At 48.6% G+C, this 6,000-nt stretch overlaps 2 non-coding genes across 2 annotated transcripts; both read left to right on the forward strand.

Annotated features, from left to right (window-relative positions):
- Window positions 1–1,941: 1,941 nt before the first annotated feature.
- On the forward strand, window positions 1,942–2,015 carry TRNAI-AAU (transfer RNA isoleucine (anticodon AAU)). Its single transcript has one exon. It is a non-coding gene; the product is annotated as a tRNA-Ile (tRNA).
- Window positions 2,016–5,519: 3,504 nt separating this feature from the next.
- TRNAI-AAU (transfer RNA isoleucine (anticodon AAU)) lies at window positions 5,520–5,593 on the forward strand. Its single transcript has one exon. It is a non-coding gene; the product is annotated as a tRNA-Ile (tRNA).
- Window positions 5,594–6,000: the final 407 nt, after the last annotated feature.

The raw sequence follows: 6,000 nt of genomic DNA on the forward strand, positions 1-6,000 counted from the left end.
TTGGCACTCCTGTTCTTATTTTTCTTATTTTTTTTAACGGCCCTGAACAAGAAAGCCAGCCACTCCAGAAGTAAAGAGCTACATGGTGCTGGCCACAGCCTAGGAGCTTGCATTACAAAACCCCCCCAAAAAAACAAAAAAAGAGAACTTTTTTCAAGAGGTTGCAAGGGAGAACACAGATGTCGCAAGGGAGACCTCAGAGGTCGCAGATGCGACCTCTAGCAACCCCCAACTGACGTCCCCGGGTACAGTGGCAGGAGACATCTCTGCCCATATCAACATACACCCCAGGGTGAAGACAAAGACTTAATGCTGGGCCAGATTTTACATGCCTCGCACCCCCAATGATTAATCTCTCTTTGTGAAACTAAATATCCTCAACATTGGGGTGGAAAATGGTTGCCATTGGCCAATGGAAGTAATACTAGATGAAGGAAGGGACATGCACCAACATTCAACCTGATGCCTCAGAGGAAGTCCAGTTTTTTGCAGCATGTGTTTGTGTGCATGTGTGCCTTGCAAGTCCCAGGTTTGACACCTGATAAGCTCGCCTAGTTGGTTAATGCACCTACCACAGCAATCGATATGTAACCTGCAGGCAACACATCCAGTTCCTGGTGAGATACACGGACAGAAGTGACTTCCCGGAAAAAAGACATTTCAAGGAGCATCATCAGTCTTTGATACTTAGAGGCAGAGCTTTAAGTGGGCTGGGGCTAGCATGGGCCGAGATCCGGCAGTCTCCAGAAAAGGCTCCTAAGCCGGGGCCCTGCCGGGGACTCACCCCCGACTAGCCCCAGCCATGCTGACATCTGAGGCCGCCCGTGCAGCGGCTGCACGGTTACACAAGCTGCCTGCAGGTGTCAGCACTACGGATTAGAAAAAAAGTAATTGCCTTTTCTTTTTTTCTAAACCGAAGTGCTGTCACCTGCAAGCAGCAGGTGCAACCGTCCAGTGCGGGCTGCCTGGTGGCTCTGTACTCTGAAACAGGAGGAGGGTTGGACTGCCAGGCCTCCTTTTGTTTCTGAGTAAATAGCCATCACCCAGCATGAAGCCCCTGCGCTACTCACGCTGGCTGATGGCTATTTACTCAGAAACAAAAGGCAAGCTGGGCAGTTCAGACCTCCTCCTGTTTCAGAGTACAGAGCCATCAGCAGCAGGCATCACTTTCATTCAAGGAGCCTGTGGTAAAGCATTGCAGCATGTGGCTCCTTGAATGAAAAGGCTGCCTGCTGGGTGTGTGCTGTGGCATTCTGGGGTCACACCTTTGCTCCGCTTAGCCGCTTCTTTTGTTTAAAAGGAGGGGCTGTGCGCATTAAAGGTAATAATGCCAGTGCATCCCAGCTCTGCTTCTTTTAGCAGCCCCCAACTCTTAGGTGAGGGGGGTTCTTGATGGTGGCGTGGACTAAGCACACCCCTGCCTAGGCCACGCCCCCTAACGAGAGCCCCCCTCAATTTCTAATCCCACTTAAAGCACTGCTTAGAGTCACCTTGGAAGTGACTTTAGAATAGGTTGCATAAGTAAGCCAAGTGGCAAATAACTTTGTGGTGCAAAATACCTAAATTGGACTAGTATTATATATGGAGCAACTCTATAGTCATTAGGCATTGAGGCTTGGCCAGGACAGCTGCCCCTCATAATGTAGCCTCGAGCGTGGAGTCTATAATGGCAGCAGTCCGTGGCAGCAGTAAGCCTTCCCAAAAGTGGTTGTAACTGGCCCAAAGACGACATCTTGTGCAAATGCTCTTATCCAGTGCATGCCAAAGAATGGTCTAGATGTCACCTGCTCCATCTTGTCAGGCGCGTCTCATGGGCTGCAAGTTGCCTTCCCATGTGCTGACTGTAGGCGCTAAGGGCTCAATAGGAATGTACTAAGAACATTTTTCTGCTGACAGCGGATGCTAGTAGCTGTTGCTGTTGCTGTGACCGTGAGTATTAATGGCCGGTTAGCTCAGTTGGTTAGAGCGTGGTGCTAATAACGCCAAGGTCGAGGGTTCGATCCCCGTACTGGCCACACCCTTTTAAGTTTCCTTTTAAAATTGGAGCGTCATGAATGAAGAACTCTCATTGGACGAATATGAAATCTGTAAAATAATAAGCCGATGTGGAATTCTGAGTAATAGCACAATATAAGCAAAGACGTCCTCTGGCTAATGCCAAAAACAGTTCTTTGGCTCCTGAAATGACTACATGTCCTAGTGCTGTAGCAAAAGGACTGCAAGAAGGCAGTCTATCCGTGGTCCTCCTCTTCTTAGCCGGCGGTGGCAACACAGGTATTTCCCACCAGTCCCAAATTGATAACATCACTCCAAGTTTGCAGTGTGCTGACATCTCAGGAGTCTTCTGGCTTCTGAATTGGGGGAGTCGGATCACCCGCGGGGAGGAGATGGGCCCAACATCGCAGCACAGCACCCCTCTGGCCCGCCATGGGTAACTTAAACTTTGGACACCCCCTGAGAATCCCCCCTTTTTTGCAGGCCCCCCATCAATCAAATCGCTGTGTACCAATCTTTCCTCTTGGTTTCCTCTACAAGGTCTCATTGTTTGGAATAGGTCAAGGACCTGCTGGGATATCCTATCAGCAGCATCCCTGCCCCACTTAGCCGTGCCCAGCTTCTGATCCTGACAAATGCTATGGGACCTGGGCAGTCATTGCCAAAGAATGGCAACTGATTGATTACCTGTGCAAATGATAACCATGCCCGGCAAATGTGTGAGTGCAAAGGCAATTGATTAGAATTCCTGTAAATGGAGAAGGCATCTGGCAAATGATAACAGGGCTGTCACCCACTCAACTGAAAATGTTGCAGGCAGGAGGCATGACTGCGCAACGATGCTCAGTACGGCGGGGTAGAAGCGGCTTGGAATGGGGAGTAAGCAAGAGCACAACAAATCTCACAGCTTTGAGAGGAGAGAGTGTTTAAGCAATCATTAACAGGCAGCAACACCAAAGGGACGTCATTTCACCAAAATGCCAGGGGTAGCGGAAGTGACATCACACGACCCTTGACCCCCCTGATGACATCACAGGAAGTGATGTCATTTGACCCCACCCTGAAGTGATATCGCAGGAAGCGATGGAACACAACCTTTCACCCGTTGACGAAACAGCAAGTGGCATCACATAGCATTGTACACCACGAAAAATATGGTTACAATATCACTATAGTGTGATGTACATAATGTGATGTACATTTCATACAAGAATGGATTGCCATATGTATTGTTAAGATCAGAGTGTATAGGCCCATATTCCCAAATTACTGTGAATGCAAGCAGAAGTCCATGACCAAATGATAATGATGTGTTATTATATAGCACTTACGCTTAAGCGCTTTATATTGTAAAAATATACACCCAATATCACCCAACATGTGTTGGTACTCATTTATCGACCTCAGAAAGATGAAAGGCTGAGTTGAGGCGTTTAAGAACAGACTAAATCAGTGACTCACCCCCTGAAGTGTGCCTGAAATAAACCTTTAATGAGTCTAGCAATGATTGTATAGCATTCCAGAAAGACACATTATTTGGTATTCCTATTCTTTCTTATTTAGGGTCAGTGCTGAAAGTGTTAGACTTTTGGCACTCCTGTTCTTATTTTTCTTATTTTTTTTAACGGCCCTGAACAAGAAAGCCAGCCACTCCAGAAGTAAAGAGCTACATGGTGCTGGCCACAGCCTAGGAGCTTGCATTACAAAACCCCCCCAAAAAAACAAAAAAAGAGAACTTTTTTCAAGAGGTTGTAAGGGAGAACACAGATTTCGCAAGGGAGACCTCAGAGGTCGCAGATGCGACCTCTAGCAACCCCCAACTGACGTCCCCGGGTACAGTGGCAGGAGACATCTCTGCCCATATCAACATACGCCCCAGGGTGAAGACAAAGACTTAATGCTGGGCCAGATTTTACATGCCTCGCACCCCCAATGATTAATCTCTCTTTGTGAAACTAAATATCCTCAACATTGGGGTGGAAAATGGTTGCCATTGGCCAATGGAAGTAATACTAGATGAAGGAAGGGACATGCACCAACATTCAACCTGATGCCTCAGAGGAAGTCCAGTTTTTTGCAGCATGTGTTTGTGTGCATGTGTGTCTTGCAAGTCCCAGGTTTGACACCTGATAAGCTCGCCTAGTGGGTTAATGCACCTACCACAGCAATCGATATGTAACCTGCAGGCAACACATCCAGTTCCTGGTGAGATACACGGACAGAAGTGACTTCCCGGAAAAAAGACATTTCAAGGAGCATCATCAGTCTTTGATACTTAGAGGCAGAGCTTTAAGTGGGCTGGGGCTAGCATGGGCCGAGATCCTGCAGTCTCCAGAAAAGGCTCCTAAGCCGGGGCCCTGCCGGGGACTCACCCCCGACTAGCCCCAGCCATGCTGACACCTGAGGCCGCCCGTGCAGCGGCTGCACGGTTACACAAGCTGCCTGCAGGTGTCAGCACTACGGATTAGAAAAAAAGTAATTGCCTTTTCTTTTTTTCTAAACCAAAGTGCTGTCACCTGCAAGCAGCAGGTGCAACCGTCCAGTGCGGGCTGCCTGGTGGCTCTGTACTCTGAAACAGGAGGAGGGCTGGACTGCCAGGCCTCCTTTTGTTTCTGAGTAAATAGCCATCACCCAGCATGAAGCCCCTGCGCTACTCACGCTGGCTGATGGCTATTTACTCAGAAACAAAAGGCAAGCTGGGCAGTTCAGACCTCCTCCTGTTTCAGAGTACAGAGCCATCAGCAGCAGGCATCACTTTCATTCAAGGAGCCTGTGGTAAAGCATTGCAGCATGTGGCTCCTTGAATGAAAAGGCTGCCTGCTGGGTGTGTGCTGTGGCATTCTGGGGTCACACCTTTGCTCCGCTTAGCCGCTTCTTTTGTTTAAAAGGAGGGGCTGTGCGCATTAAAGGTAATAATGCCAGTGCATCCCAGCTCTGCTTCTTTTAGCAGCCCCCAACTCTTAGGTGAGGGGGGTTCTTGATGGGGGCGTGGACTAAGCACACCCATGCCTAGGCCACGCCCCCTAACGAGAGCCCCCCTCAATTTCTAATCCCACTTAAAGCACTGCTTAGAGTCACCTTGGAAGTGACTTTAGAATAGGTTGCCATAAGTAAGCCAAGTGGCAAATAACTTTGTGGTGCAAAATACCTAAATTGGACTAGTATTATATATGGAGCAACTCTATAGTCATTAGGCATTGAAGCTTGGCCAGGACAGCTGCCCCTCATAATGTAGCCTCGAGCGTGGAGTCTATAATAGCAGCAGTCCGTGGCAGCAGTAAGCCTTCCCAAAAGTGGTTTTAACTGGCCCAAAGACGACATCTTGTGCAAATGCTCTTATCCAGTGCATGCCAAAGAATGGTCTAGATGTCACCTGCTCCATCTGGTCAGGCGCGTCTCATGGGCTGCAAGTCGCCTTCCCATGTGCTGACTGTAGGCGCTAAGGGCTCAATAGGAATGTACTAAGAACATTTTTCTGCTGACAGCGGCTGCTAGTAGCTGTTGCTGTGACCGTGTGTTTTAATGGCCGGTTAGCTCAGTTGGTTAGAGCGTGGTGCTAATAACGCCAAGGTCGCGGGTTCGATCCCAGTACTGGCCACACCCTTTTAAGTTTCCTTTTAAAATTGGAGCGTCATGAATGAAGAACTCTCATTGGACGAATATGAAATCTGTAAAATAATAAGCCGATGTGGAATTCTGAGTAATAGCACAATATAAGCAAAGACGTCCTCTGGCTAATGCCAAAAACAGTTCTTTGGCTCCTGAAATGACTACATGTCCTAGTGCTGTAGCAAAAGGACTGCAAGAAGGCAGTCTATCCGTGGTCCTGCTCTTCTTAGCCGGCGGTGGCAGCACAGGTATTTCCCGCCAGTCCCAAATTGATAACATCACTCCAAGTTTGCAGTGTGCTGACATCTCAGGAGTCTTCTGGCTTCTGAATTGTGGGAGTCGGATCACCCTGCGGGGAGGAGATGGGCCCAACATCGCAGCACAGCACCCCTCTGG

Source organism: Ambystoma mexicanum, chromosome 1p, assembly GCF_040938575.1.
Source record: "Ambystoma mexicanum isolate Mex_15411 chromosome 1p, UKY_AmexF1_1, whole genome shotgun sequence".
Taxonomy (NCBI): domain Eukaryota; kingdom Metazoa; phylum Chordata; class Amphibia; order Caudata; family Ambystomatidae; genus Ambystoma; species Ambystoma mexicanum.